The sequence below is a fragment of the Dendrobates tinctorius genome, unplaced genomic scaffold, assembly GCF_039654945.1.
Source record: "Dendrobates tinctorius isolate UK_male_01 unplaced genomic scaffold, ASM3965494v1 ptg000250l, whole genome shotgun sequence".
NCBI lineage: Eukaryota > Metazoa > Chordata > Amphibia > Anura > Dendrobatidae > Dendrobates > Dendrobates tinctorius.
In genome coordinates this window covers 22,678,543-22,703,661 of record NW_027361917.1, presented here as the reverse complement: position 1 = coordinate 22,703,661, position 25,119 = coordinate 22,678,543, and the positions used below count along the sequence as shown (strand labels likewise).

The 25,119-nt window shown below is 48.8% G+C and overlaps 55 non-coding genes across 55 annotated transcripts; all 55 read right to left on the bottom strand.

Annotated features, from left to right (window-relative positions):
* Nucleotides 1-121: 121 nt before the first annotated feature.
* LOC141064498 (U5 spliceosomal RNA) lies at nucleotides 122-237 on the bottom strand. The gene has a single exon (XR_012225703.1). It is a non-coding gene; the product is annotated as a U5 spliceosomal RNA (small nuclear RNA).
* Nucleotides 238-551: 314 nt separating this feature from the next.
* On the bottom strand, nucleotides 552-667 carry LOC141065170 (U5 spliceosomal RNA). Its single transcript, XR_012226311.1, has one exon. It is a non-coding gene; the product is annotated as a U5 spliceosomal RNA (small nuclear RNA).
* A 318-nt stretch (nucleotides 668-985) lies between these two features.
* On the bottom strand, nucleotides 986-1,101 carry LOC141065016 (U5 spliceosomal RNA). The gene has a single exon (XR_012226169.1). It is a non-coding gene; the product is annotated as a U5 spliceosomal RNA (small nuclear RNA).
* A 307-nt stretch (nucleotides 1,102-1,408) lies between these two features.
* LOC141063790 (U5 spliceosomal RNA) lies at nucleotides 1,409-1,524 on the bottom strand. Its single transcript, XR_012225067.1, has one exon. It is a non-coding gene; the product is annotated as a U5 spliceosomal RNA (small nuclear RNA).
* Nucleotides 1,525-1,838: 314 nt separating this feature from the next.
* On the bottom strand, nucleotides 1,839-1,954 carry LOC141064154 (U5 spliceosomal RNA). The gene has a single exon (XR_012225392.1). It is a non-coding gene; the product is annotated as a U5 spliceosomal RNA (small nuclear RNA).
* Nucleotides 1,955-2,261: 307 nt separating this feature from the next.
* LOC141065176 (U5 spliceosomal RNA) lies at nucleotides 2,262-2,377 on the bottom strand. Its single transcript, XR_012226317.1, has one exon. It is a non-coding gene; the product is annotated as a U5 spliceosomal RNA (small nuclear RNA).
* A 313-nt stretch (nucleotides 2,378-2,690) lies between these two features.
* Nucleotides 2,691-2,806, bottom strand: LOC141064969 (U5 spliceosomal RNA). The gene has a single exon (XR_012226125.1). It is a non-coding gene; the product is annotated as a U5 spliceosomal RNA (small nuclear RNA).
* Nucleotides 2,807-3,120: 314 nt separating this feature from the next.
* Nucleotides 3,121-3,236, bottom strand: LOC141064268 (U5 spliceosomal RNA). The gene has a single exon (XR_012225496.1). It is a non-coding gene; the product is annotated as a U5 spliceosomal RNA (small nuclear RNA).
* A 312-nt stretch (nucleotides 3,237-3,548) lies between these two features.
* Nucleotides 3,549-3,664, bottom strand: LOC141064235 (U5 spliceosomal RNA). Its single transcript, XR_012225466.1, has one exon. It is a non-coding gene; the product is annotated as a U5 spliceosomal RNA (small nuclear RNA).
* Nucleotides 3,665-3,978: 314 nt separating this feature from the next.
* LOC141064360 (U5 spliceosomal RNA) lies at nucleotides 3,979-4,094 on the bottom strand. Its single transcript, XR_012225578.1, has one exon. It is a non-coding gene; the product is annotated as a U5 spliceosomal RNA (small nuclear RNA).
* A 307-nt stretch (nucleotides 4,095-4,401) lies between these two features.
* LOC141065028 (U5 spliceosomal RNA) lies at nucleotides 4,402-4,517 on the bottom strand. Its single transcript, XR_012226180.1, has one exon. It is a non-coding gene; the product is annotated as a U5 spliceosomal RNA (small nuclear RNA).
* A 314-nt stretch (nucleotides 4,518-4,831) lies between these two features.
* LOC141064865 (U5 spliceosomal RNA) lies at nucleotides 4,832-4,947 on the bottom strand. Its single transcript, XR_012226033.1, has one exon. It is a non-coding gene; the product is annotated as a U5 spliceosomal RNA (small nuclear RNA).
* A 307-nt stretch (nucleotides 4,948-5,254) lies between these two features.
* On the bottom strand, nucleotides 5,255-5,370 carry LOC141064397 (U5 spliceosomal RNA). Its single transcript, XR_012225612.1, has one exon. It is a non-coding gene; the product is annotated as a U5 spliceosomal RNA (small nuclear RNA).
* A 314-nt stretch (nucleotides 5,371-5,684) lies between these two features.
* On the bottom strand, nucleotides 5,685-5,800 carry LOC141064427 (U5 spliceosomal RNA). The gene has a single exon (XR_012225639.1). It is a non-coding gene; the product is annotated as a U5 spliceosomal RNA (small nuclear RNA).
* A 314-nt stretch (nucleotides 5,801-6,114) lies between these two features.
* On the bottom strand, nucleotides 6,115-6,230 carry LOC141064312 (U5 spliceosomal RNA). The gene has a single exon (XR_012225536.1). It is a non-coding gene; the product is annotated as a U5 spliceosomal RNA (small nuclear RNA).
* A 314-nt stretch (nucleotides 6,231-6,544) lies between these two features.
* Nucleotides 6,545-6,660, bottom strand: LOC141064620 (U5 spliceosomal RNA). Its single transcript, XR_012225814.1, has one exon. It is a non-coding gene; the product is annotated as a U5 spliceosomal RNA (small nuclear RNA).
* Nucleotides 6,661-6,974: 314 nt separating this feature from the next.
* Nucleotides 6,975-7,090, bottom strand: LOC141064203 (U5 spliceosomal RNA). The gene has a single exon (XR_012225437.1). It is a non-coding gene; the product is annotated as a U5 spliceosomal RNA (small nuclear RNA).
* A 314-nt stretch (nucleotides 7,091-7,404) lies between these two features.
* Nucleotides 7,405-7,520, bottom strand: LOC141064685 (U5 spliceosomal RNA). Its single transcript, XR_012225873.1, has one exon. It is a non-coding gene; the product is annotated as a U5 spliceosomal RNA (small nuclear RNA).
* A 1,815-nt stretch (nucleotides 7,521-9,335) lies between these two features.
* On the bottom strand, nucleotides 9,336-9,452 carry LOC141064472 (U5 spliceosomal RNA). The gene has a single exon (XR_012225680.1). It is a non-coding gene; the product is annotated as a U5 spliceosomal RNA (small nuclear RNA).
* Nucleotides 9,453-9,766: 314 nt separating this feature from the next.
* On the bottom strand, nucleotides 9,767-9,882 carry LOC141064595 (U5 spliceosomal RNA). The gene has a single exon (XR_012225792.1). It is a non-coding gene; the product is annotated as a U5 spliceosomal RNA (small nuclear RNA).
* Nucleotides 9,883-10,196: 314 nt separating this feature from the next.
* LOC141063625 (U5 spliceosomal RNA) lies at nucleotides 10,197-10,312 on the bottom strand. Its single transcript, XR_012224918.1, has one exon. It is a non-coding gene; the product is annotated as a U5 spliceosomal RNA (small nuclear RNA).
* A 314-nt stretch (nucleotides 10,313-10,626) lies between these two features.
* LOC141065033 (U5 spliceosomal RNA) lies at nucleotides 10,627-10,742 on the bottom strand. Its single transcript, XR_012226185.1, has one exon. It is a non-coding gene; the product is annotated as a U5 spliceosomal RNA (small nuclear RNA).
* A 314-nt stretch (nucleotides 10,743-11,056) lies between these two features.
* Nucleotides 11,057-11,173, bottom strand: LOC141064206 (U5 spliceosomal RNA). The gene has a single exon (XR_012225439.1). It is a non-coding gene; the product is annotated as a U5 spliceosomal RNA (small nuclear RNA).
* A 314-nt stretch (nucleotides 11,174-11,487) lies between these two features.
* On the bottom strand, nucleotides 11,488-11,603 carry LOC141064442 (U5 spliceosomal RNA). The gene has a single exon (XR_012225653.1). It is a non-coding gene; the product is annotated as a U5 spliceosomal RNA (small nuclear RNA).
* A 314-nt stretch (nucleotides 11,604-11,917) lies between these two features.
* On the bottom strand, nucleotides 11,918-12,033 carry LOC141065127 (U5 spliceosomal RNA). The gene has a single exon (XR_012226270.1). It is a non-coding gene; the product is annotated as a U5 spliceosomal RNA (small nuclear RNA).
* A 314-nt stretch (nucleotides 12,034-12,347) lies between these two features.
* Nucleotides 12,348-12,463, bottom strand: LOC141064375 (U5 spliceosomal RNA). Its single transcript, XR_012225592.1, has one exon. It is a non-coding gene; the product is annotated as a U5 spliceosomal RNA (small nuclear RNA).
* Nucleotides 12,464-12,777: 314 nt separating this feature from the next.
* LOC141065029 (U5 spliceosomal RNA) lies at nucleotides 12,778-12,893 on the bottom strand. The gene has a single exon (XR_012226181.1). It is a non-coding gene; the product is annotated as a U5 spliceosomal RNA (small nuclear RNA).
* Nucleotides 12,894-13,207: 314 nt separating this feature from the next.
* Nucleotides 13,208-13,323, bottom strand: LOC141064438 (U5 spliceosomal RNA). The gene has a single exon (XR_012225649.1). It is a non-coding gene; the product is annotated as a U5 spliceosomal RNA (small nuclear RNA).
* Nucleotides 13,324-13,637: 314 nt separating this feature from the next.
* On the bottom strand, nucleotides 13,638-13,753 carry LOC141064475 (U5 spliceosomal RNA). The gene has a single exon (XR_012225683.1). It is a non-coding gene; the product is annotated as a U5 spliceosomal RNA (small nuclear RNA).
* Nucleotides 13,754-14,067: 314 nt separating this feature from the next.
* Nucleotides 14,068-14,183, bottom strand: LOC141064057 (U5 spliceosomal RNA). The gene has a single exon (XR_012225304.1). It is a non-coding gene; the product is annotated as a U5 spliceosomal RNA (small nuclear RNA).
* Nucleotides 14,184-14,497: 314 nt separating this feature from the next.
* Nucleotides 14,498-14,613, bottom strand: LOC141064494 (U5 spliceosomal RNA). The gene has a single exon (XR_012225699.1). It is a non-coding gene; the product is annotated as a U5 spliceosomal RNA (small nuclear RNA).
* Nucleotides 14,614-14,927: 314 nt separating this feature from the next.
* LOC141064153 (U5 spliceosomal RNA) lies at nucleotides 14,928-15,043 on the bottom strand. The gene has a single exon (XR_012225391.1). It is a non-coding gene; the product is annotated as a U5 spliceosomal RNA (small nuclear RNA).
* Nucleotides 15,044-15,357: 314 nt separating this feature from the next.
* Nucleotides 15,358-15,473, bottom strand: LOC141064796 (U5 spliceosomal RNA). Its single transcript, XR_012225973.1, has one exon. It is a non-coding gene; the product is annotated as a U5 spliceosomal RNA (small nuclear RNA).
* Nucleotides 15,474-15,787: 314 nt separating this feature from the next.
* Nucleotides 15,788-15,903, bottom strand: LOC141065093 (U5 spliceosomal RNA). The gene has a single exon (XR_012226238.1). It is a non-coding gene; the product is annotated as a U5 spliceosomal RNA (small nuclear RNA).
* Nucleotides 15,904-16,216: 313 nt separating this feature from the next.
* Nucleotides 16,217-16,332, bottom strand: LOC141063913 (U5 spliceosomal RNA). Its single transcript, XR_012225177.1, has one exon. It is a non-coding gene; the product is annotated as a U5 spliceosomal RNA (small nuclear RNA).
* Nucleotides 16,333-16,645: 313 nt separating this feature from the next.
* Nucleotides 16,646-16,761, bottom strand: LOC141064352 (U5 spliceosomal RNA). Its single transcript, XR_012225571.1, has one exon. It is a non-coding gene; the product is annotated as a U5 spliceosomal RNA (small nuclear RNA).
* Nucleotides 16,762-17,075: 314 nt separating this feature from the next.
* LOC141063620 (U5 spliceosomal RNA) lies at nucleotides 17,076-17,191 on the bottom strand. The gene has a single exon (XR_012224913.1). It is a non-coding gene; the product is annotated as a U5 spliceosomal RNA (small nuclear RNA).
* Nucleotides 17,192-17,505: 314 nt separating this feature from the next.
* LOC141064451 (U5 spliceosomal RNA) lies at nucleotides 17,506-17,621 on the bottom strand. Its single transcript, XR_012225661.1, has one exon. It is a non-coding gene; the product is annotated as a U5 spliceosomal RNA (small nuclear RNA).
* Nucleotides 17,622-17,935: 314 nt separating this feature from the next.
* Nucleotides 17,936-18,051, bottom strand: LOC141064731 (U5 spliceosomal RNA). Its single transcript, XR_012225915.1, has one exon. It is a non-coding gene; the product is annotated as a U5 spliceosomal RNA (small nuclear RNA).
* A 314-nt stretch (nucleotides 18,052-18,365) lies between these two features.
* Nucleotides 18,366-18,481, bottom strand: LOC141063755 (U5 spliceosomal RNA). Its single transcript, XR_012225035.1, has one exon. It is a non-coding gene; the product is annotated as a U5 spliceosomal RNA (small nuclear RNA).
* Nucleotides 18,482-18,795: 314 nt separating this feature from the next.
* LOC141063770 (U5 spliceosomal RNA) lies at nucleotides 18,796-18,911 on the bottom strand. The gene has a single exon (XR_012225049.1). It is a non-coding gene; the product is annotated as a U5 spliceosomal RNA (small nuclear RNA).
* A 314-nt stretch (nucleotides 18,912-19,225) lies between these two features.
* LOC141064785 (U5 spliceosomal RNA) lies at nucleotides 19,226-19,341 on the bottom strand. Its single transcript, XR_012225963.1, has one exon. It is a non-coding gene; the product is annotated as a U5 spliceosomal RNA (small nuclear RNA).
* A 314-nt stretch (nucleotides 19,342-19,655) lies between these two features.
* LOC141064586 (U5 spliceosomal RNA) lies at nucleotides 19,656-19,771 on the bottom strand. Its single transcript, XR_012225784.1, has one exon. It is a non-coding gene; the product is annotated as a U5 spliceosomal RNA (small nuclear RNA).
* A 314-nt stretch (nucleotides 19,772-20,085) lies between these two features.
* LOC141064841 (U5 spliceosomal RNA) lies at nucleotides 20,086-20,201 on the bottom strand. The gene has a single exon (XR_012226011.1). It is a non-coding gene; the product is annotated as a U5 spliceosomal RNA (small nuclear RNA).
* Nucleotides 20,202-20,514: 313 nt separating this feature from the next.
* LOC141064704 (U5 spliceosomal RNA) lies at nucleotides 20,515-20,630 on the bottom strand. The gene has a single exon (XR_012225890.1). It is a non-coding gene; the product is annotated as a U5 spliceosomal RNA (small nuclear RNA).
* Nucleotides 20,631-20,944: 314 nt separating this feature from the next.
* LOC141064938 (U5 spliceosomal RNA) lies at nucleotides 20,945-21,060 on the bottom strand. The gene has a single exon (XR_012226098.1). It is a non-coding gene; the product is annotated as a U5 spliceosomal RNA (small nuclear RNA).
* A 314-nt stretch (nucleotides 21,061-21,374) lies between these two features.
* LOC141063619 (U5 spliceosomal RNA) lies at nucleotides 21,375-21,490 on the bottom strand. Its single transcript, XR_012224912.1, has one exon. It is a non-coding gene; the product is annotated as a U5 spliceosomal RNA (small nuclear RNA).
* Nucleotides 21,491-21,804: 314 nt separating this feature from the next.
* LOC141063660 (U5 spliceosomal RNA) lies at nucleotides 21,805-21,920 on the bottom strand. The gene has a single exon (XR_012224950.1). It is a non-coding gene; the product is annotated as a U5 spliceosomal RNA (small nuclear RNA).
* Nucleotides 21,921-22,227: 307 nt separating this feature from the next.
* LOC141065175 (U5 spliceosomal RNA) lies at nucleotides 22,228-22,343 on the bottom strand. Its single transcript, XR_012226316.1, has one exon. It is a non-coding gene; the product is annotated as a U5 spliceosomal RNA (small nuclear RNA).
* Nucleotides 22,344-22,656: 313 nt separating this feature from the next.
* LOC141065213 (U5 spliceosomal RNA) lies at nucleotides 22,657-22,772 on the bottom strand. The gene has a single exon (XR_012226349.1). It is a non-coding gene; the product is annotated as a U5 spliceosomal RNA (small nuclear RNA).
* Nucleotides 22,773-23,086: 314 nt separating this feature from the next.
* Nucleotides 23,087-23,202, bottom strand: LOC141063803 (U5 spliceosomal RNA). Its single transcript, XR_012225078.1, has one exon. It is a non-coding gene; the product is annotated as a U5 spliceosomal RNA (small nuclear RNA).
* A 314-nt stretch (nucleotides 23,203-23,516) lies between these two features.
* On the bottom strand, nucleotides 23,517-23,632 carry LOC141064924 (U5 spliceosomal RNA). Its single transcript, XR_012226086.1, has one exon. It is a non-coding gene; the product is annotated as a U5 spliceosomal RNA (small nuclear RNA).
* Nucleotides 23,633-23,946: 314 nt separating this feature from the next.
* On the bottom strand, nucleotides 23,947-24,062 carry LOC141064583 (U5 spliceosomal RNA). Its single transcript, XR_012225781.1, has one exon. It is a non-coding gene; the product is annotated as a U5 spliceosomal RNA (small nuclear RNA).
* Nucleotides 24,063-24,376: 314 nt separating this feature from the next.
* Nucleotides 24,377-24,492, bottom strand: LOC141063863 (U5 spliceosomal RNA). The gene has a single exon (XR_012225132.1). It is a non-coding gene; the product is annotated as a U5 spliceosomal RNA (small nuclear RNA).
* Nucleotides 24,493-24,806: 314 nt separating this feature from the next.
* On the bottom strand, nucleotides 24,807-24,922 carry LOC141065165 (U5 spliceosomal RNA). The gene has a single exon (XR_012226307.1). It is a non-coding gene; the product is annotated as a U5 spliceosomal RNA (small nuclear RNA).
* Nucleotides 24,923-25,119: the final 197 nt, after the last annotated feature.

Genomic DNA, 25,119 nt, shown 5'->3' with positions numbered 1-25,119 from the left:
CCTGGAAGAAGGCCATCCACTGCTACAATATTCAAATGAGAGGCATTTCCCATAAGCCCCAGAGTACAGTCTCCCACCAAAACCCCACCCACTCATTCCTTCATTCTGTTGTTGAACCCATAGCGCCAGCAAGCTGGAGCGTGCAAAAATTGCCACAAAAATAAGTTTTGCTTCTCTCCACGGAAATCTTTAGTAAAAGGCGAAAGATTTTTACGTTCTGAAGAAAAGCCAGAGTATACTGGGTAAGGGCTTCCTACTGACCTACCACCATGGGCACAGCCCTCATTTGGCCCAGGGAGACCACCTAGAAGTGGGTGCGTGGTTTGGCTATGGAAAAACAAAAACGGCAACACACAGCCCATTTTCCGCAGGCTGCTCCGTGTTCAGCTCCATCGTGCTGCCAGAGAGTCACATGTTCCGCTGCCTGGAAGCAGGCCATCCACTGCTACAATATTCAAATGAGAGGCATTTCCCATCAGCCCCAGAGTACAGTCTCCCACCAAAACCCCACCCACTCATTCCTTCATTCTGTTGTTGAACCCATTTAAGGAAGCCCCAGCAAGCTGGAGCGTGCAAAAATTGCCACAAAACTCAGTTTTGCTTCTCTCCACGGAAATCTTTAGTAAAAGGCGAAAGATTTTTACGTTCTGAAGAGAAGCCAGAGTATACAGAGCAAGAGCTTCCTCCTGACCTACCACCATGGGCCCAGCCCTCATTTGGCCCAGGGAGACCACCTAGAAGTGGGTGCATGGTTTGGCTATGAAAAAACAAAAAAGGCAACACACAGCCCATTTTCCGCAGGCTGTTCCGTGTTCAGCTCCATCGTGCTGCCAGAGAGTCACATGTCCCGCTGCCTGGAAGAAGGCCATCCACTGCTACAATTTTCAAATGAGAGACATTTCCCAGCAGCCCCAGAGTACAGTCTCCCACCAAAACCCCACCCACCCACTCATTCCTTCATTCTGTTGTTGAACCCATTTAAGGAAGCCACAGCAAGCTGGGGCATGCAAAAATTGCCACAAAACTCAGTTTTGCTTCTCTCCACGGAAATCTTTAGTAAAAGGCGAAAGATTTTTACGTTCTGAAGAGAAACCAGAGTATACTGGGTAAGGGCTTCCTCCTGACCTACCACCATGGGCACAGCCCTCATTTGGCCCAGGGAGACCACCTAGAAGTGGGTGCATGGTTTGACTATGGAAAAACAAAAACGGCAACACACAGCCCATTTTCCGCAGGCTGCTCCGTGTTCAGCTCCATTCTGCTGCCAGAGAGTCACATGTCCCGCTGCCTGGAAGAAGGCCATCCACTGCTACAATATTCAAATGAGCGGCATTTCCCATAAGCCCCAGAGTACAGTCTCCCACCAAAACCCCACCCACTCATTCCTTCATTCTGTTGTTGAACCCATAGCGCCAGCAAGCTGGAGCGTGCAAAAATTGCCACAAAACTCAGTTTTGCTTCTCTCCACGGAAATCTTTAGTAAAAGGCGAAAAATTTTTACGTTCTGAAGAAAAGCCAGAGTATACTGGGCAAGGGCTTCCTCCTGACCTACCACCATGGGCACAGCCCTCATTTGGCCCAGGGAGACCACCTAGAAGTGGGTGCGTGGTTTGGCTATGGAAAAACAAAAATGGCAACACACAGCCCATTTTCCGCTGGCTGCTCCGTGTTCAGCTCCATCGTGCTGCCAGAGAGTCACATGTCCCGTTGCCTGGAAGAAGGCCATCCACTGCTACAATATTCAAATGAGAGACATTTCCCAGCAGCCCCAGAGTACAGTCTCCCACCAAAACCCCACCCACTCATTCCTTCATTCTGTTGTTGAAGCCATTTAAGGAAGCCCCAGCAAGCTGGAGCGTGCAAAAATTGTCACAAAACTCAGTTTTGCTTCTCTCCACAGAAATCTTTAATAAAAGGCGAAAGATTTTTACATTCTGAAGAGAAGCCAGAGTATACTGGGCAAGGGCTTCCTCCTGACCTACCACCATGGGCACAGCCCTCATTTGGCCCAGGGAGACCACCTAGAAGTGGGTGCGTGGTTTGGCTATGGAAAAACAAAAACGGCAACACACAGCCCATTTTCCGCAGGCTGCTCCGTGTTCAGCTCTATCTTGCTGCCAGATTGTCACCTGTCCCGCTGCCTGGAAGAACGCCATCCACTGCTACAATATTCAAATGAGAGACATTTCCCAGCAGCCCCAGAGTACAGTCTCCCACAAAAACCCCACCCACTCATTCCTTCATTCTGTTGTTGAACCCATAGCGCCAGCAAGCTGGAGCGTGCAAAAATTGCCACAAAACTCAGTTTTGCTTCTCTCCACGGAAATCTTTAGTAAAAGGCGAAAGATTTTTACGTTCTGAAGAAAAGCCAGAGTATACTGGGCAAGGGCTTCCTACTGACCTACCCCCATGGGCACAGCCCTCATTTGGCCCAGGGAGACCACCTAGAAGTGGGTGCGTGGTTTGGCTATGGAAAAACAAAAACGGCAACACACAGCCCATTTTCCGCAGGCTGCTCTGTGTTCAGCTCCATCCTGCTGCCAGAGAGTCACATGTCCCGCTGCCTGGAAAAAGGCCATCCACTGCTACAATATTCAAATGAAAGACATTTCCCAGCAGCCCCATAGTACAGTTTCCCACCAAAATCCACCCACTCATTCCTTCATTCTGTTGTTGAACCCATTTAAGGAAGCCCCAGCAAGCTGGAGCGTGCAAAAATTGCCACAAAACTCAGTTTTGTTTCTCTCCACGGAAATCTTTAGTAAAAGGCGAAAGATTTTTACGTTCTGAAGAGAAGCCAGAGTATACTGGGCAAGGGCTTCCTCCTGACCTACCACCATGGGCACAGCCCTTATTTGGCCCAGGGAGACCACCTAGAAGAGGGTGCGTGGTTTGGCTATGGAAAAACAAAAACGGCAACACACAGCCCATTTTCCGCAGGCTGCTCTGTGTTAAGCTCCATCCTGCTGTCAGAGAGTCACATGTCCCGCTGCCTGGAAGAAGGCCATCCACTGCTACAATATTCAAATGAGAAGCATTTCCCATCAGCCCCAGAGTACAGGCTCACACCAAAACCCCACCCACTCATTCTTTCATTCTGTTGTTGAACCCATTTAAGGAAGCCCCAGCAAGCTGGAGCATGCAAAAATTGCCACAAAACTCAGTTTTGCTTCTCTCCACAGAAATCTTTAGTAAAAGGCGAAAGATTTTTACATTCTGAAAAGAAGCCAGAGGATACTGGGCAAGGGCTTGCTCCTGACCTACCACCATGGTCACAGCCCTCATTTGGCCCAGGGAGACCACCTAGAAGTGGGTGCGTGGTTTGGCTATGGAAAAACAAAAACAGCAACACAGCCCATTTTCCGCAGGCTGCTCCGTGTTCAGCTCCATCGTGCTGCCAGAGAGTCACATGTCCCGCTGCCTAGAAGAAGGCCATCCACTGCTACAATATTCAAATGAGAGACAGATCCCAGCAGCCCCAGATGACAGTCTCCCACCAAAACCCCACCCACTCATTCCTTCATTCTGTTGTTGAACCCATTTAAGGAAGCCCCAGCAAGCTGGAGCATGCAAAAATTGCCACAAAACTCAGGTTTGCTTCTCTCCACGGAAATCTTTAGTAAAAGGCGAAAGATTTTTACGTTCTGAAGAGAAGCCAGAGTATACTGGGCAAGGGCTTCCTCCTGACCTACCACCATGGGCACAGCCCTCATTTGGCCCAGGGAGACCACCTAGAAGTGGGTGCGTGGTTTGGCTATGGAAAAACAAAAATGGCAACACACAGCCCATTTTCCGCAGTCTGCTCCGTGTTCAGCTCCATCGTGCTGCCAGAGAGTCACATGTCCCATTGCCTGGAAGAAGGCCATCCACTGCTACAATATTCAAATGAGAGACATTTCCCAGCAGCCCCAGAGTACAGTCTCCCACCAAAACCCCACCCACTCATTCCTTCATTCTGTTGTTGAACCCATTTAATGAAGCCCCAGCAAGCTGGAGCGTGCAAAAATTGCCACAAAACTCAGTTTTGCTTCTCTCCACGGAAATCTTTAATAAAAGGCGAAAGATTTTTACATTCTGATGAAAAGCCAGAGTATACTGGGCAAGGGCTTCCTCCTGACCTACCACCATGGGCACAGCCCTCATTTGGCCCAGGGAGACCACCTAGAAGTGGGTGCATGGTTTGACTATGGAAAAACAAAAACGGCAACACACAGCCCATTTTCCGCAGGCTGCTCCGTGTTCAGCTCCATCCTGCTGCCAGAGAGTCACATGTCCAGCTGCCTGGAAGAAGGCCATCCACTGCTACAATATTCAAATGAGAGGCATTTCCCATAAGCCCCAGAGTACAGTCTCCCACCAAAACCCCACCCACTCATTCCTTCATTCTGTTGTTGAACCCATAGCGCCAGCAAGCTGGAGCGTGCAAAAATTGCCACAAAACTCAGTTTTGCTTCTCTCCACGGAAATCTTTAGTAAAAGGCGAAAGATTTTTACGTTCTGAAGAGAAGCCAGAGTACACAGAGCAAGAGCTTCCTCCTGACCTACCACCATGGGCACAGCCCTCATTTGGCCCAGGGAGACCACCTAGAAGTGGGTGCATGGTTTGGCTATGGAAAAACAAAAAAGGCAACACACAGCCCATTTTCCGCAGGCTGTTCCGTGTTCAGCTCCATCGTGCTGCCAGAGAGTCACATGTCCCGCTGCCTGGAAGAAGGCCATCCACTGCTACAATTTTCAAATGAGAGACATTTCCCAGCAGCCCCAGAGCATAGTCTCCCACCAAAACCCCACCCACACATTCCTTCATTCTGTTGTTGAACCCATTTAAGGAAGCCCCAGTAAGCTGGAGCGTGCAAAAATTGCTACAAAACTCAGTATTGCTTCTCTCCACGGAAACCTTTAGTAAAAGGCAAAAGATTTTTACGTTCTGAAGAGAAACCAGAGTATACTGGGTAAGGGCTTCCTCCTGACCTACCACCATGGGCACAGCCCTCATTTGGCCCAGGGAGACCACCTAGAAGTGGGTGCATGGTTTGACTATGGAAAAACAAAAACGGCAACACACAGCCCATTTTCCGCAGGCTGCTCCGTGTTCAGCTCCATCCTGCTGCCAGAGAGTCACATGTCCCGCTGCCTGGAAGAAGGCCATCCACTGCTACTATATTCAAATGAGCAGCATTTCCCATAAGCCCCAGAGTACAGTCTCCCACCAAAACCCCACCCACTCATTCCTTCATTCTGTTGTTGAACCCATAGCGCCAGCAAGCTGGAGCGTGCAAAAATTGCCAGAAAACTCAGTTTTGCTTCTGTCCACGGAAATCTTTAGTAAATGGCAAAAGATTTTTACGTTCTGAAGAAAAGCCAGAGTATACTGGGCAAAGGCTTCCTCCAGACCTACCAACATGGCCGCAACCCTCATTAGGCCCAGGGAGACCACCTAGAAGTGGGTGCGTGGTTTTGCTATGGAAAAACAAAAACGGCAACACACAGCCCATTTTTCACAGGCTGCTCCGTGTTCAGCTCCATCGTGCTGCCAGAGAGTCACATGTCCCGCTGCCTGGAAGAAGGACATCCAGAGCTACAATATTCAAATGAGAGACATTTCCCAGTAGCCCCAGAGTACAGTCTCCCACCAAAACCCCACCCACTCATTCCTTCATTCTGTTGTTGAAGCCATTTAAGGAAGTCCCAGCAAGCTGGAGCGTGCAAAAATTGCCACAAAACTCAGTTTTGCTTCTCTCCACGGAAATCTTTAATAAAAGGCGAAAGATTTTTACATTCTGAAGAAAAGCCAAAGTATACTGGGCAAGGGCTTCCTCCTGACCTACCACCATGGGCACAGCCCTCATTTGGCCCAGGGAGACCACCTAGAAGTGGGTGCGTGGTTTGGCTATGGAAAAACAAAAACGGCAACACACAGCCTATTTTCCGCAGGCTGCTCCATGTTCAGCTCCATCTTGCTGCCAGAGAGTCACATGTCCCGCTGCCTGGAAGAAGGCCATCCACTGCTACAATATTCAAATGAGAGACATTTCCCAGCAGCCCCAGAGTACAGTCTCCCACCAAAACCCCACCCACTCATTCCTTCATTCTGTTGTTGAACCCATTTAAGGAAGCCCCAGCAAGCTGGAGCTTGCAAAAATTGCCACAAAATTCAGTTTTGCTTCTCTCCACGGAAATCTTTAGTTAAAGGCGAAAGATTTTTACGTTCTGAAGAGGAGCCAGAGTATACTGGGCAAGGGCTTCCTCCTGACCTACCACCATGGGCACAGCCCTCATTTGGCCCAGGGAGACCACCTAGAAGTGGGTGCGTGGTTTGGCTATGGAAAAACAAAAACGGCAACACACAGCCCATTTTCCGCAGGCTGCTCCGTGTTGAGCTCCATCGTGCTGCCAGAGAGTCACATGTCCCGCTGCCTAGAAGAAGGCCATCCACTGCTACAATATTCAAATGAGAGACAGATCCCAGCAGCCCCAGAGTACAGTCTCCCACCAAAACCCCACCCACTCATTCCTTCATTCTGTTGTTGAACGCATTTAAGGAAGCCCCAGCAAGCTGGAGCATGCAAAAATTTCCACAAAACTCAGGTTTGCTTCTTTCCACAGAAATCTTTAGTAACAGGCAAAAGATTTTTACATTCTGAATAGAAGCCAGAGTATACTGAGCAAGGGCTTCCTCCTGACCTACCACCATGGGCACAGCCCTCATTTGGCCCAGGGAGACCACCTAGAAGTGGGTGTGTGGTTTGGCTATGGAAAAACAAAAATGGCAACACACAGCCCATTTTCCACAGGCTGCTCCGTGTTCAGCTCCATCGTGCTGCCAGAGAGTCACATGTCCCGTTGCCTGGAAGAAGGCCATCCACTGCTACAATATTCAAATGAGAGACATTTCCCAGCAGCCCCAGAGTACAGTCTCCCACCAAAACCCCACCCACTCATTCCTTCATTCTGTTGTTGAACCCATTTAAGGAAGCCCCAGCAAGCTGTAGCGTGCAAAAATTGCCAGAAAACTCAGTTTTGCTTCTCTCCACCGAAATCTTTAGTAAAAGGCAAAAGATTTTTACGTTCTGAAGAAAAGCCAGAGTATACTGGGCAAAGGCTTCCTCCAGACCTACCAACATGGCCGCAACCCTCATTAGGCCCAGGGAGACCAACTAGAAGTGGGTGCGTGGTTTTGCTATGGAAAAACAAAAACGGCAACACACAGCCCATTTTCCACAGGCTGCTCCGTGTTCAGCTCCATCGTGCTGCCAGAGAGTCACATGTCCCGCTGCTTGGAAGAAGGCCATCCAGAGCTACAATATTCAAATGAGAGACATTTCCCAGCAGCCCCAGAGTACAGTCCCCCACCAAAACCCCACCCACTCATTCCTTCATTCTTTTGTTGAACCCATTTAAGGAAGTCCCAGCAAGCTGGAGCGTGCCAAAATTGCCACAAAACTCAGTTTTGCTTCTCTCCACGGAAATCTTTAATAAAATGCGAAAGATTTTTACATTCTGAAGAGAAGCCAGAGTATACTGGGCAAGGGCTTCCTCCTGACCTACCACCATGGGCACAGCACTCATTTGGCCCAGGGAGACCACCTAGAAGTGGGTGCGTGGTTTGGCTATGGAAAAACAAAAATGGCAACACACAGCCCATTTTCCGCAGGCTGCTCCGTGTTCAGCTCCATCTTGCTGCCAGAGAGTCACATGTCCCGCTGCCTGGAAGAAGGCCATCAACTGCTACAATATTCAAGTGAGAGACATTTCCCAGCAGCCCCAGAGTACAGTCTCCCACCAAAACCCCACCCACTCATTCCATCATTCTGTTGTTGAACCCATTTAAGGAAGCCCCAGCAAGCTGGAGCGTGGAGTACTGAAGGAGATAGCAGAAGAAATTTCTGAACCACTCTCCATAATCTTTGAAAATTCTTGGAGAACAGGAGAAGTGCCAGAAGACTGGAGAAGAGCAAATGTTGTTCCTATCTTCAAAAAGGGGAAGAAGGTGGACCCAGGCAACTATAGGCCAGTGAGTCTGACTTCTATACCAGGAAAGATCTTTGAACAAATTATTAACCAACATGTAAGTCAATACCTGGATAAGAATGAAGTGATCAAACAGAGTCAGCATGGGTTTGTAACTAATAAGTCATGTCAGACTAACTTAATTTCCTTCTATGACGGTATCACTGATTGGGTGGATCAAGGAAATGCTGTAGATATAGTATATCTTGACTTCAGCAAAGCATTTGACAAAGTCTCTCATACAATCCTTATTGAAAAAATGACTAAGTATGGAATGGACAAGGCAACTGTTAGGTGGATTCATAGCTGGCTTAGTGATCGGACCCAAAGAGTGGTCGTAAATGGCTGCACATCCAGTTGGAAGAATGTCTCAAGTGGGGTACCACAGGGCTCTGTCCTGGGCCCTGTATTGTTCAACATCTTTATCAACGATTTAGATGAAGGAATTGAGGGTAAACTGATTAAATTTGCTGATGACACAAAGCTAGGAGGGATAGCTAATACTAGAGAAGAGAGAGAGAGGATTCAAAAAGATTTAAATAAACTGGAGAAGTGGGCAGTAACTAACAGAATGGTTTTTAACAGGGAGAAATGCAAAGTACTACATCTGGGCAATAAAAATGAAAAAAGCATATATAGAATGGGAGGAATAGGGCTAAGTGACAGCACATGTGAAAAAGACTTGGGTATACTAATAGATCACAGACTGAATATGAGTCAACAGTGTGATGCAGCAGCAAAAAAGGCAAATGCAGTTCTAGGATGTATTAACAGAAGCATACAGTCTAGATCACGTGAAGTCATTGTTTCCTCTACTCCTCTTTGGTCAGACCACATCTGGAATATTGTGTCCAGTTTTGGGCACCACATTTTAAAAAAGACATCAACAAACTGGAGCAAGTTCAGAAAAGAGCGACCAGAATGGTGACCGGTCTGCAAACCCTGTCTTATGAGGAAAGGTTGCAGGATTTGGGAATGTTTAGTTTGCAAAAGAGAAGACTGAGAGGAGACTTAATTGCTGTCTACAAATATCTAAAGGGCTGTCACATTGTAGAAGGATCAACTTTATTCTCATTTGCACAAGGAAAGACTAGAAGCAATGGGATGAAACTGAATGGGAGGAGACACAGATTAGATATTAGAAAAAACTTTTTGACAGTTAGAGTGATCAATGAGTGGAACAGGCTGCCACGAGAAGTGGTGAGTTCTCCTTCAATGGAAGTCTTCAAACAGAGGCTGGACAGACATCTGACTGGGATGATTTAGCGAATCCTGCTTTGAGCAGGGGGTTGAACCAGATGGCCCAGGAGGTCCCTTCCAACTCTACGATTCAATGATTCTATGATTCTAAAAATTGCCACAAAATTCAGTTTTGCTTCTCTCCACGGAAATCTTTAGTAAAAGGCGAAAGATTTTTACGTTCTGAAGAGAAGCCAGAGTATACTGGGCAAGGGCTTCCTCCTGACCTACCACCATGGGCACAGCTCTCATTTGGCCTAGGGAGACCACCTAGAAGTGGGTACGTGGTTTGGCTATGGAAAAACAAAAACGGCAACAAACAGCCCATTTTCCGCAGGCTGCTCCGTATTCAGCTCCATCCTGCTGCCAGAAAGTCACATGTCCCGCTGCCTGGAAGAAGGCCATCCACTGCTACAATATTCAAATGAGAGGCATCTCCCATCAGCCCCAGAGTACAGTCTCCCACCAAAACCCCACCCACTCATTCCTTCATTCTGTTGTTGAACCCATTTAAGGTAGCCCCAGCAAGCTGGAGCGTGCAAACATTGCCACAAAACTCAGTTTTGCTTCTCTCCACGGAAATCTTTAGTAAAAGTTGAAAGATTTTTACGTTCTGAAAAGAAGCCAGAGTATACTGGGCAAGGGCTTCCTCCTGACCTACCACCATGGGCACAGCCCTCATTTGGCCCAGGGAGACCACCTAGTAGTGGGTGCGTGGTTTGGCTATGGAAAAACAAAAATGGCAACACACAGGCCATTTTCCGCAGGCTGCTCCGTGTTCAGCTCCATCGTGCTGCAAGAGAGTCACATGTCCTTCTGCCTGGAAGAAGGCCATCCACTGCTACAATATTCAAATGAGAGACATTTCCCAGCAGACCCAGAGTACAGTCTCCCACCAAAACCCCACCCACTCATTCCTTCATGCTGTTTTTGAACCCATTTAAGGAAACCCCAGCAAGCTGGAGCGTGCAAAAATTGCCACAAAACTCAGTTTTGCTTCTCTCCACAGAAATCTTTAGTAAAAGGCGAAAGATTTTTACGTTCTGAAGAGAAGCCAGAGTATACTGGGCAAGGGCTTCCTCCTGACCTACCACCATGGCCGCAGCCCTCATTTGGCCCAGGGAGACCACCTAGAAGTGGGTGCGTGGTTTGGCTATGGAAAAACAAAAACAGCAACACACAGCCCATTTTCCGTAGGCTGCACCGTGTTCAGCTCCATCGTGCTGCCAGAGAGTCACATGTCCCGCTGCCAAGAAGAAGGCCATCCACTGCTACAATATTCAAATGAGAGACAGATCCCATCAGCCCCAGAGTACAGTCTCCCACCAAAACCCCACCCACTCATTCTTTCATTCTGTTGTTGAACCCATTTAAGGAAGCCCCAGCAAGCTGGAGCGTGCAAAAATTGCCACAAAACTCAGTTTTGCTTCTCTCCACGGAAATCTTTAGTAAAAGGCGAAAGATTTTTACGTTCTGAAGAGAAGTCAGAGTATACTGGGCAAGGGTTTCCTCCTGACCTACCACCATGGGCACAGCCCTCATTTGGCCCAGGGAGACCACCTAGAAGTGGGTGCGTAGTTTGGCTATGGAAAAACAAAAATGGCAACACACAGCCCATTTTCCGCAGGCTGCTCCGTGTTCAGCTCCATCGTGTTGCCAGAGAGTCACATGTCCCGTTGCCTGGAAGAAGGCCATCCACTGCTACATTATTCAAATGAGAGACATTTCCCAGGAGCCCCAGAGTACAGTCTCCCACCAAAACCCCACCCACTCATTCCTTCATTCTGTTGTTGAACCCATTTAAGGAAGCCCCAGCAAGCTGGAGCGTGCAAAAAATGCCAGAAAACTCAGTTTTGCTTCTCTCCACGGAAATCTTTAGTAAAAGGCAAAAGATTTTTAACGTTTTGAAGAAAAGCCAGAGTATACTGGGCAAAGGCTTCCTCCAGACCTACCAACATGGCCGCAACCCTCATTAGGCCCAGGGAGACCACCTAGAAGTGGGTGCGTGGTTTTGCTATGGAAAAACAAAAACGGCAACACACAGCCCATTTTCCACAGGCTGCTCCGTGTTCAGCTCCATAGTGCTGCCAGAGAGTCACATGTCCCGCTGCCTGGAAGAAGGCCATCCAGAGCTACAATATTCAAATGAGAGACATTTCCCAGCAGCCCCAGAGTACAGTCTCCCACCAAAACCCCCCCCACTCATTCCTTCTTTCTGTTGTTGAAACCATTTAAGGAAGTCCCAGCAAGCTGGAGCGTGCAAAAATTGCCACAAAACTCAGTTTTGCTTCTCTCCACGGAAATCTTTAATAAAAGGCGAAAGATTTTTACATTCTGAAGAGAAGCCAGCGTATACTGGGCAAGGGCTTCCTCCTGACCTACCACCATGGGCACAGCCCTCATTTGGCCCAGGGAGACCACCTAGAAGTGGGTGCGTGGTTTGGCTATAGAAAAACAAAAACGGCAACACACAGCCCATTTTCCGCAGGCTGCTCCATGTTCAGCTCCATCTTGCTGCCAGAGAGTCACATGTCCCGCTGCCTGGAAGAAGGCCATCCACTGCTACAATATTCAAATGCGAGACATTTCCCAGCAGCCCCAGAGTACAGTCTCCCACCAAAACCCCACCCACTCATTCCTTCATTCTGTTGTTGAACCCATTTAAGGAAGCCCCAGCAAGCTGGAGCGTGCAAAAATTGCCACAAAATTCAGTTTTGCTTCTCTCCACGGAAATCTTTAGTAAAAGGCGAAAGATTTTTACGTTCTGAAGAGAAGCCAGAGTATACTGGGCAAGGGCTTCCTCCTGACCTACCACCATGGGCACAGCCCTCATTTGGCCCAGGGAGACCACCTAGAAGTGGGTGCGTGGTTTGGCTATGGAAAAACAAAAACGGCAACACACAGCCCATATTCCGCAGGCTGCTCCGTGTTCAGCTCCATCTTGCTGCCAGATTGTCACCTGTCCCGCTGCCTGGAAGAACGCCATCCACTGCTACAATATTCAAATGAGAGACATTTCCCAGCAGCCCCAGAGTACAGTCTCCCACCAAAACCCCACCCACTCATTCCTTCATTCTGTTGTTGAACCCATTTAAGGTAGCCCCAGCAAGCTGGCGCGTGCAAAAATTGCCACAAAACTCAGTTTTGCTTCTCTCCACGGAAATCTTTATTAAAAGGCGAAAGATTTTTACATTCTGAAGAGAAGCCAGAGCATACTGGGCAAGTGCTTCCTCCTGACCTACCACCATGGGCACAGCTCTCATTTGGCCTAGGGAGACCACCTAGAAGTGGGTACGTGGTTTGGCTATGGAAAAACAAAAACGGCAACACACAGCCCATTTTCCGCAGGCTGCTCCGTGTTCAGCTCCATCCTGCTGCCAGAAAGTCACATGTCCCGCTGCCTGGAAGAAGGCCATCCACTGCTACAATATTCAAATGAGTAGCATCTCCCATCATCCCCATAGTACAGTCTCCCACCAAAACCCCACCCACTCATTCCTTCATTCTGTTGTTGAACCCATTTAAGGAAACCCCTGCAAGGTGGAGAGTGCAAAAATTGCCACAAAACTCAGTTTTGCTTCTCTCCACGGAAATCTTTAGTAAAAGGCGAAAGATTTTTACGTTCTGAAGAGAAGCCAGAGTATACTGGGCAAGGGCTTCCTCCTGACCTAACACCATGGGCACAGCCCTCATTTGGCCCAGGGAGACCACCTAGAAGTGGGTGCGTGGTTTGGCTATGGAAAAACAAAAACGGCAACACACAGCCCATTTTCCGCAGGCTGCTCTGTGTTCAGCTCCATCCTGCTGCCAGAAAGTCACATGTCCCGCTGCCTGGAAGAAGGCCATCCACTGCTACAATATTCAAATGAGAGGCATCTCCCATCAGCCCCAGAGTACAGTCTCCCACCAAAACCCCACCCACTCATTCCTTCATTCTGTTGTTGAACCCATTTAAGGAAGCCCCAGCAAGCTGGAGCGTGCAAAAATTGCCAAAAAGCTTAGTTTTGCTTCTCTCCACGTAAATCTTTAGTAAAAGGCGAAAGATTTTTACGTTCTGAAGAGAAACCAGAGTATACTGGGCAAGGGTTCCCTCCTGACCTACCACCATGGGCACAGCCGTCATTTGGCCCAGGGAGACCACCTAGAAGTGGGTGCGTGGTTTGGCTATGGAAAAACAAAAACGGCAACACACAGCCCATTTTCCGCAGGCTGCTCCGTGTTCAGCTTCATCCTGCTGCCAGAAACTCACATGTCCCGCTGCCTGGAAGAAGGCCATCCACTGCTACAATATTCAAATGAGAGGCATCTCCCATCAGCCCTAGAGTACAGTCTCCCACCAAAACCCCACCCACTCATTCCTTCTTTCTGTTGTTGAACCCATTTAAGGTAGCCCCAGCAAGCTGGAGCGTTGAAAAATTGCCACAAAACTCAGTTTTGCTTCTCTCCACAGAAATCTTTAGTAAAAGGTGAAAGATTTTTACGTTCTGAAAAGAAACCAGAGTATACTGGGCAAGAGCTTACTCCTGACCTACCACCATGGACGCAGCCCTCATTTGGCCCAGGGAGATCACTTAGAAGTGGGTGCGTGGTTTGGCTATGGAAAAACAAAAACGGCAACACACAGCCCATTTTCTGCAGGCTGCTCCGTGTTCAGCTCCATCCTGCTGCCAGAGAGTCACATGTCACGCTGCCTGGAAGAATGCCATCCACTGCTACAATATTCAAATGAGAGGCATTTCCCATCAGCCCCAGAATACAGTCTCCCACCAAAACCCCACCCACTCATTCCTTCATTCTGTTGTTGAACCCATTTAAGGAAGCCCCAACAAGCTGGAGCGTGCAAAAATTGTCACAAAACTCAGTTTTGCTTCTCTCCACGGAAATCTTTAGTAAAAGGCGAAGGATTTTTACGTTCTGAAGAGAAACCAGAGTGTACTGGGAAAATGCTTCCTCCTGACCTACCACCATGGGCACAGCCCTCATTTGGCCCAGGGGGACCACCTAGAAGTGGGTGCGTGGTTTTGCTATGGAAAAACAAAAACGGCAACACACAGCCCATTTTCCGCAGGCTGCTCCGTGTTCAGCTCCATCGTGCTGCCAGAGAGTCACATGTCCAGCTGCCTGGAAGAAGGCCATCCACTGCTACAATATTCAAATGAGAGACATTTCACAGCAGCCCCAGAGTACAGTCTCCCACCAAAACCCCACCCACTCATTCCTTCATTCTGTTGTTGAACCCATTTAAGGAAGCCCCAGCAAGCTAGAGCATGCAAAAATTGCCACAAAACTCAGTTTTGTTTCTCTCCACGGAAATCTTTAGTAAAAGGCGAAAGATTTTTACGTTCTGAAGAGAAACCAGAGTATACTGGGCAATGGCTATCTCCTGACCTACCACCATGGGCACAGCCCTCATTTGGCCCAGGGAGACCACCTAGAAGTGGGTGCGTGGTTTGTCTATGGAAAAACAAAAACGGCAACACACAGCCCATTTTCCGCAGCCTGCTCCGTGTTCAGCTCCATCCTGCTGCCAGAAACTCACATGTCCCGCTGCCTGGAAGAAGGCCATCCACTGCTACAATTTTCAAATGAGAAGCATCTCCCATCAGCCCCAGAGTACAGTCTCCCACCAAAACCCCACCCACCCATTCCTTCATTCTGTTGTTGAACCCATTTAAGGTATCCCCAGAAAGCTGGAGCGTGCAAAAATTGCCACAAAACTCAGTTTTGCTTCTCTCCACGAAAATCTTTAGTAAAAGGCGAAAGATTTTTACTTTCTGAAAAGAAGCCAGAGTATACTGGGCAAGGGCTTCCTCCAGACCTACCACCATGGGCACAGCCCTCATTTGGCCCAGGGAGACCACCTAGAAGTGGGTGCGTGGTTTGACTATGGAAAAACAAAAACGGCAACACACAGCCCATTTTCAGCAGGCTGCTCCGTGTTCAGCTCCATCTTGCTGCCAGATTGTCACCTGTCCCGCTGCCTGGAAGAACGCCATCCACTGCTACAATATTCAAATGAGAGACATTTCCCAGCAGCCCCAGAGTACAGTCTCCCACCAAAACCCCACCCACTCATTCCTTCATTCTGTTGTTGAACCCATTTAAGGAAGCCCCAACAAGCTGGAGCGTGCAAAAATTGCCACAAAACTCAGGTTTGCTGCTCTCCATTAAAATCTTTAGTAAAAGGCGAAAAAATTTTACGTTCTGAAGAAAAGCCAGAGAATACTGCGCAAGGGCTTCCTCCTGACCTACCACCATGGTCGCAGCCCTCATTTGGCCCAGGGAGACCACCTAGAAGTGGGTGCGTGATTTTGCTATGGAAAAACAAAAACGGCAACACACAGCCCATTTTCCGCAGGCTGCTCCGTGTTCAGCTCCATCGTGCTGCCAGAGAGTCACATGTCCCGCTGCCTGGAAGAAGGCCATCCACTGCTACAATATTCAAATGAGAGACATTTCCCAGCAGCCCCAGAGTACAGTCTCCCACCAAAACTCCACCCACTCATTCCTTCCTTTTGTTGTTGAAACCATTTAAGGAAGCCCCAGCAAGCTGGAGCGTGCAAAAATTGCCAGAAAACTCTGTTTAGCTTCTTTCCACGGAAATCTTTAGTAAAAGGCGAAAAATTTTTACGTTCTGAAGAGAAGCCAGAGTATACTGGGCAAGGGCTTCCTCCTGACCTACCACCATGGGCACAGCCCTCATTTGGCCCAGGGAGACCACCTAGAAGTGGGTGCGTGGATTGGCTATGGAAAAACAAAAACGGCAACACACAGCCCATTTTCCGCAGGCTGCTCTGTGTTCAGCTCCATCCTGCTGCCAGAGAGCCACATGTCCCGCTGCCTGGAAGAATGCCATCCACTGCTACAATATTCAAATGAGAGGCATTTCCCAGCAGCCCCATAGTACAGTCTCCCACCAAAACCCACCCACTCATTCCTTCATTCTGTTGTTGAACCCATTTAAGGAAGCCCCAGCAAGCTGGAGCGTGCAAAAATTGCCACAAAACTCAGTTTTGTTTCTCTCCACGGTAATCTTTAGTAAAAGGCAAAAGATTTTTACGTTCTGAAGAGAAGCCAGAGTATACTGCCAAGGGCTTCCTCCTGACCTACCGCGATGGGCACAGCCCTCATTTGGCCCAGGGAGACCACCTAGAAGTAGGTGCGTGGTTTGGCTATGGAAAAACAAAAACGGCAACACACAGCCCATTTTCCGCAGGCTGCTCCGTGTTCAGCTCCATCTTGCTGCCAGAGAGTCACCTGTCCCGCTGCCTGGAAGAACGCCATCCACTGCTACAATATTCAAATGAGAGACATTTCCCAGCAGCCCCAGAGTACAGTCTCCCACCAAAACCCCACCCACTCATTCCTTCATTCTGTTGTTGAACCCATTTAAGGAAACCCCAGCAAGCTGGAGCGTGCAAAAATTGCCACAAAACTCAGTTTCGCTTCTCTCCACGGAAATCTTTAGTAAAAGGCAAAAGATTTTTACGTTCTGAAGACAAGCCAGAATATACTGGGCAAGGGCTTCCTCCTGACCTACCACCATGGGCACAGCCCTCATTTGGCCCAGGGAGACCACCTAGAAGTGGGTGCATGGTTTGGCTATGGAAAAACAAAAACGGCAACACACAGCCCATTTTCCGCAGGCTGCTCCGTGTTCAGCTCCATCCTGCTGACAGAGAGTCACATGTCCCGCTGACTGAAAGAATGCCTTCCACTGCTACAATATTCAAATGAGAGGCATTTCCCATCAGCCCCAGAATACAGTCTCCCACCAAAACCCCACCCACTCATTCCTTCATTCTGTTGTTGAACCCATTTAAGGAAGCCCCAGCAAGCTGGAGCGTGCAAAAATTGCCACAAAACTCAGTTTTGCTTCTCTCCACGGAAATCTTTAGTAAAAGGCGAAAGATTTTTACGTTCTGAAGAGAAGCCAGACTATACTTGGCAAGGGCTTCCTCCTGACCTACCACCATGGGCACAGCCCTCATTGGGCCCAGGGAGACCACCTAGAAGTGGGTGCGTGGTTTGGCTATGGAAAAACAAAAACGGCAACACACAGCCCATTTTCCGCAGGCTGCTCCGTGTTCAGCTTCATCCTGCTGCCAGAAACTCACATGTCCCGCTGCCTGGAAGAAGGCCATCCACTGCTACAATATTCAAATGAGAGGCATCTCCCATCAGCCCCAGAATACAGTCTCCCACCAAAACCCCACCCACTCATTCCTTCATTCTGTTGTTGAACCCATTTAAAGAAGCCCCAGCAAGCTGGAGCGTGGAAAAATTGCCACAAAACTCAGTTTTGCTTCTCTCCACGGAAAACTTTAGTAAAAGGTGAAAGATTTTTACGTTCTGAAAAGAAGCCAGAGTATACTAGGCAAGGGCTTCCTCCTGACCTACCACCATGGACGCAGCCCTCTTTTGGCCCAGGGAGACCACTTAGAACTGGGTGCGTGGTTTGGCTATGGAAAAACAAAAACGGCAACACACAGCCCATTTTCCACAGGCTGCTCCATGTTCAGCTCCATCCTGCTGCCAGAGAGTCACATGTCCCGCTGCCTGGAAGAATGCCATCCACTGCTACAATATTCAAATGAGAGGCATTTCCCATCAGCCCTAGAATACAGTCTCCCACCAAAACCCCACCCACTCATTCCTTCATTCTGTTGTTGAACCCATTTAAGGAAGCCCGAGCAAGCTGGAGCGTGCAAAAATTGCCACAAAACTCAGTTTTGCTTCTCTCCACGTAAATGTCTAGTAAAAGGCGAAAGATTTTTACGTTCTAAAGAGAAGCCAGAGTGTACTGGGCAAATGCTTCCTCCTGACCTACCACCATGGGCACAGCCCTCATTTGGCCCAGGGAGACCACCTAGAAGTGGGTGCGTGGTTTTGCTATGGAAAAACAAAAACGGCAACACACAGCCCATTTTCCGCAGGCTGCTCCGTGTTCAGCTCCATCGTGCTGCCAGAGAGTCACATGTCCCGCTGCCTGGAAGAAGGCCATCCACTGCTACAATATTCAAATGAGAGACATTTCCCAGCTGCCCCAGAGTACAGTCTCCCACCAAAACCCCACCCACTCATTCCTTCATTCTGTTGTTGATCCCATTTAAGGAAGCCCCAGCAAGCTGGAGCTTGAAAAAATTGCCACAAAACTCAGTTTTGCTTCTCTCCACGGAAATTTTTAGTAAAAGGCGAAAGATTTTTACGTTCTGAAGAGAAACCAGAGTATACTGGGCAAGGGCTTCCTCCTGACCTACCACCATGGGCACAGCCCTCATTTGGCCCAGGGACACCACCTCGAAGTGGGTGCGTGGTTTGGCTATGGAAAAACAAAAACGGCAACACACAGCCCATTTTCCGCAGGCTGCTCCGTGTTCAGCTCCATCCTGCTGCCAGAAAGTCACATGTCCCGCTGCCTGGAAGAAGGCCATCCACTGCTACAATATTCAAATGAGAGGCATCTCCCATCAGCCCCAGAGAACAGTCTCCCACCAAAACCCCACCCACTCATTCCTTCATTCTGCTGTTGAACCCATTTAAGGTAGCCCCAGCAAGCTGGAGCGTGCAAAAATTGCCACAAAACTCAGTTTTGCTTCTCTCCACGGAAATCTTTAGTAAAAGGCGAAAGATTTTTACATTCTGAAAAGAAGCCAGAGCTTACTGGGCAAGGGCTTCCTCCTGACCTACCACCATGGGCACAGCCCTCATTAGGCCCAGGGAGACCACCTAGAAGTGGGTGCGTTGTTTGACTATGGAAAAACAAAAACGGCAACACACAGCCCATTTTCCGCAGGCTGCTCCGTGTTCAGCTCCATCTTGCTGCCAGATTGTCACCTGTCCCGCTGCCTGCAAGAACTCCATCCACTGCTACAATATTCAAATGAGAGACATTTCCCAGCAGCCCCAGAGTACAGTCTCCCACCAAAACCCCACCCACTCATTCCTTCCTTCTGTTGTTGAACCCATTTAAGGAAGCCCCAGCAAGCTGGAGCGTGCAGAAATTGCCACAAAACTCAGTTTTGCTTCTCTCCATGGAAATCTTTAGTAAAAGGTGAAAGAATTTTACGTTCGGAAGAAAAGCCAAAGTATACTGCGCAAGGGCTTCCTCCTGACCTACCACCATGGCCGCAGCCCTCATTTGGCCCAGGGAGACCACCTAGAAGTGGGTGCGTGATTTGGCTATGGAAAAACAAAAACGGCAACACACAGCCCATTTTCCGCAGGCTGCTCCGTGTTCAGCTTCATCCTCCTGCCAGAAACTCACATGTCCCGCTGACTGGAAGAAGACCATCCACTGCTACAATATTCAAATGAGAGGCATCTCCCATCAGCCCCAGAGTACAGTCTCCCACCAAAACCCCACCCACTCATTCCTTCATTCTGTTGTTGAACCCATTTAAGGTTGCCCCAGCAAGCTGGAGCGTGCAAAAATTGCCACAAAACTCAGTTTTGCTTCTCTCCACGGAAATCTTTAATAAAAGGTGAAAGATTTTTACGTTCTAAAAAGAAGCCAGAGTATACTGGGCAAGGGCTTCCTCCTGACCTACCACCATGGGCACAGCCCTCATTTGGCCCAGGGAGACCACCTAGAAGTGGGTGCGTGGTTTGGCTATGGAAAAACAAAAACGGCAACACACAGCCCATTTTCCGCAGGCTGCTCCGTGTTCAGCTCCATCGTGCTGCCAGAAAGTCACATGTCCCGCTGCCTGGAAGAAGGCCATCCACTGCTACAATATTCAAATGAGAGGCATCTCCCATCAGCCCCAGAGTACAGTCTCCCACCAAAACTCCACCCACTCATTTCTTCATTCTGTTGTTGAACCCATTTAAGGTAGCCCCAGCAAGCTGGAGCGTGCAAAAATTGCCACAAAACTCAGTTTTGCTTCTCTCCACGGAAATCTTTAGTAAAAGGCGAAAGATTTTTACGTTCTGAAAAGAAGCCAGAGTATACTGGTCAAGGGCTTCCTCCTGACCTACCACCAGGGGCACAGCCCTCATTTGGCCCTGGGAGACCACCTAGAAGTGGGTGCGTGGTTTTGCTATGGAAAAACAAAAACGGCAACACACAGCCCATTTTCCGCAGGCTGCTCCGTGTTCAGCTCCATCGTGCTGCCAGAGAGTCACATGTCCCGCTGCCTGGAAGAAGGACATCCACTGCTACAATATTCAAATGAGAGGCATCTCCCATCAGCACAGAGTACAGTCTCCCACCAAAACCCCACCCACTCATTCCTTCATTCTGTTGTTGAACCCATTTAAGGTAGCCCCAGCAAGCCGGAGCGTGCAAAAATTGCCACAAAACTCAGTTTTGCTTCTTTCCACGGAAATCTTTAGTGAAAGGTGAAAGATTTTTACATTCTGAAAAAAAGCCAGAGAATACTGGGCAAGGGCTTCCTCCTGACCTACCACCATGGGCACAGCCCTCATTTGGCCCAGGGAGACCACCTAGAAGTGGGTGCGTGGTTTTGCTATGGAAAAACAAAAACGGCAACACACAGCCCATTTTCCGCAGGCTGCTCCGTGTTCAGCTCCATCCTACTGACAGAGAGTCACATGTCCCGCTGCCTGGAAGAATGCCATCCACTGCTACAATATTCAAATGAGAGGCATTTCCCATCAGCGCCAGAATACAGTCTCCCACCAAAACCCCACCCACTCATTCCTTCATTCTGTTGTTGAACCCATTTAAGGAAGCCCCAGCAAGCTGGAGCGTGCAAAAATTGCCACAAAACTCAGTTTTGCTTCTCTCCACGGAAATCTTTGGTAAAAGGCAAAAGATTTTTACGTTCTGAAGAAAAGCCAGAGTATACTGAGCAAGGGCTTCCTCCATACCTACCACCATGGACGCAGCCCTCATTTGGCCCAGGGAGACCACCTAGAAGTGGGTGCGTGGTTTGGCTATGGAAAAACAAAAACGGCAACACACAGCCCATTTTCCGCAGGCTGCTCCGTGTTCAGCTCCATCTTACTGCCAGAGAGTCACCTGTCCTGCTGCCTGGAAGAACGCCATCCACTGCTACAATATTCAAATGAGAGACATTTCCCAGCAGCCCCAGAGTACAGTCTCCCACCAAAACCCCACCCACTCATTCCTTCATTCTGTTGTTGAACCCATTTAAGGAAACCCCAGCAAGATGGAGCGTGCAAAAATTGCCACAAAACTCAGTGTTGCTTCTCTCCACGGAAATCTTTAGTAAAAGGCGAAAGATTTTTAAATTCTGAAGAGAAGCCAGAGTATACTGGGCAAGGGCTTCCACCTGACCTACCACCATGGGCACAGCCCTCATTTGGCCCAGGGAGACCACCTAGAAGTGGGTGCGTGGTTTGGCTATGGAAAAACAAAAATGGCAACACACAGCCCATTTTCCGCAGGCTGCTCCGTGTTCAGCTACATCCTGCTGCCAGAAAGTCACATGTCCCGCTGCCTGGAAGAAGGCCATCCACTGCTACAATATTCAAATGAGAGGCATCTCCCATCAGCCCCAGAGTACAGTCTCCCACCAAAACCCCACCCACTCATTCCTTCATTCTGTTGTTGAACCCATTTAAGGAAGTCCCAGCAAGCTGGAGCGTGCAAAAATTGCCACAAAACTCAGTTTTGCTTCTCTCCACAGAAATCTTTAGTAAAAGGCGAAAGATTTTTACGTTCTGAAGAGAAGCCAGAGTATACTGGGCAAGGGCTTCCTCCTGACCTACCACCATGGGCACAGCCCTCATTTGGCCCAGGGAGACCACCTAGAAGTGGGTGCGTGGTTTGGCTATGGAAAAACAAAAACGGCAACACACAGCCCATTTTCCGCAGGCTGCTCCGTGTTCAGCTCCATCTTGCTGCCAGATTGTCACCTGTCCCGCTGCCTGGAAGAACGCCATCCACTGCTACAATATTCAAATGAGAGACATTTCCCAGCAGCCCCAGAGTACAGTCTCCCACAAAAACCCCACCCACTCATTCCTTCATTCTGTTGTTGAACCCATAGCGCCAGCAAGCTGGAGCGTGCAAAAATTGCCACAAAACTCAGTTTTGCTTCTCTCCACGGAAATCTTTAGTAAAAGGCGAAAGATTTTTACGTTCTGAAGAAAAGCCAGAGTATACTGGGCAAGGGCTTCCTACTGACCTACCACCATGGGCACAGCCCTCATTTGGCCCAGGGAGACCACCTAGAAGTGGGTGCGTGGTTTGGCTATGGAAAAACAAAAACGGCAACACACAGCCCATTTTCCGCAGGCTGCTCTGTGTTCAGCTCCATCCTGCTGCCAGAGAGTCACATGTCCCGCTGCCTGGAAGAAGGCCATCCACTGCTACAATATTCAAATGAAAGACATTTCCCAGCAGCCCCATAGTACAGTTTCCCACCAAAATCCACCCACTCATTCCTTCATTCTGTTGTTGAACCCAGTTAAGGAAACCCCAGCAAGCTGGAGCGTGCAAAAATTGCCACAAAACTCAGTTTTGTTTCTCTCCACGGAAATCTTTAGTAAAAGGCGAAAGATTTTTACGTTCTGAAGAGAAGCCAGAGTATACTGGGCAAGGGCTTCCTCCTGACCTACCACCATGGGCACAGCCCTCATTTGGCCCAGGGAGACCACCTAGAAGTGGGTGCGTGGTTTGGCTATGGAAAAACAAAAACGGCAACACACAGCCCATTTTCCGCAGGCTGCTCCGTGTTCAGCTCCATCTTGCTGCCAGATTGTCACCTGTCCCGCTGTCTGGAAGAACGCCATCCACTGCTACAATATTCAAATGAGAGACATTTCCCAGCAGCCCCAGAGTACAGTCTCCCACCAAAACCCCACCCACTCATTCCTTCATTCTGTTGTTGAACCCATTTAAGGAAGCCCCAGCAAGCTGGAACGTGCAAAAATTGCCACAAAACTCAGTTTTGCTTCTCTCCACGGAAATCTTTAGTAAAAGGAGAAAGATTTTTACGTTCTGAAGAGAAGCCAGAGTATACTGGGCAAGGGCTTCCTCCTGACCTACCACCATGGGCACAGCTCTCATTTGGCCTAGGGAGACCACCTAGAAGTGGGTACGTGGTTTGGCTATGGAAAAACAAAAACGGCAACACACAGTCCATTTTCCGCAGGCTGCTCCGTGTTCAGCTCCATCCTGCTGCCAGAAAGTCACATGTCCCGCTGCCTGGAAGAAGGCCATCCACTGCTACAATATTCAAATGAGAGACATCTCCCATCAGCCCCAGAGTACAGTCTCCCACCAAAACCCCACCCACTCATTCCTTGTTTCTGTTGTTGAACCCATTTAAGGTAGCCCCAGCAAACTGGAGCGTGCAAAAATTGCCACAAAACTCAGTTTTGCTTCTCTCCACGGAAATCTTTAGTAAAAGGCGAAAGATTTTTACGTTCTGAAGAGAAGCCAGAGTATACAGAGCAAGAGCTTCCTCCTGACCTACCACCATGGGCACAGCCCTCATTTGGCCCAGGGAGACCACCTAGAAGTGGGTGCATGGTTTGGCTATGGAAAAACAAAAAAGGCAACACACAGCCCATTTTCCGCAGGCTGTTCCGTGTTCAGCTCCATTGTGCTGCCAGAGAGTCACATGTCCCGCTGCCTGGAAGAATGCCATCCACTGCTACAATATTCAAATGAGAGGCATCTCCCATCAGCCCCAGAGTACAGTCTCCCACCAAAACCCCACCCACTCATTCCTTCATTCTGTTGTTGAACCCATTTAATGAAGCCCCAGCAAGCTGGAGCGTGCAAAAATTGCCAGAAAACTCAGTTTTGCTTCTCTCCGCCGAAATCTTTAGTAAAAGGCAAAAGGTTTTTTCGTTCTGAAGAAAAGCCAGAGTATACTGGGCAAAGGCTTCCTCCAGACCTACCAACATGGCCGCAACCCTCATTAGGCCCAGGGAGACCACCTAGAAGTGGGTGCGTGGTTTTTCTATGGAAAAACAAAAACGGCAACACACAGCCCATTTTCCACAGGTTGCTCCGTGTTCAGCTCCATCGTGCTGCCAGACAGTCACATGTCCCGCTGCCTGGAAGAAGGCCATCCAGAGCTACAATATTCAAATGAGAGACATTTCCCAGCAGCCCCAGAGTACAGTCTCCCACCAAAACCCCACCCACTCATTCCTTCATTCTTTTGTTGAACCCATTTAAGGAAGTCCCAGCAAGCTGGAGCGTGCAAAAATTGCCACAAAACTCAGTTTTGATTCTCTCCACGGAAATCTTTAGTAAAAGGCGAAAGATTTTTACGTTCTGAAGAAAAGCCAGAGTATACTGGGCAAGGGCTTCCTACTGACCTACCACCATGGGCACAGCCCTCATTTGGCCCAGGGAGACCACCTAGAAGTGGGTGCGTGGTTTGGCTATGGAAAAACAAAAACGGCAACACACAGCCCATTTTCCACAGGCTGCTCCGTGTTCAGCTCCATCGTGCTGCCAGAGAGTCACATGTTCCTCTGCCTGGAAGAAGGCCATCCACTGCTACATTATTCAAATGAGATACATTTCCCAGCAGCCCCAGAGTACAGTCTCCCACCAAAACCCCACCCTCTCATTCCTTCATTTTGTTGTTGAACCCATTTAAGGAAGCCCCAGCAAGCTGGAGCGTGCAAAAATTGCCACAAAACTCAGTTTTGCTTCTCTCCACGGAAATCTTTAGTAAAAGGCAAAAGATTTTTACATTCTGAAGAAAAGCCAGAGTATACTGCGCAAGGGCTTCCTCCTGACCTACCAGCATGGCCGCAGCCCTCATTTGGCCCAGGGAGACCACCTAGAAGTGGGTGCGTGGTTTGGCTATGGAAAAACAAAAACGGCAACACACAGCCCATTTTCCGCAGGCTGCTCCGTGTTCAGCTCCATCCTGCTGCCAGAGAGTCACATGTCCCGCTGCCTGGAAGAAG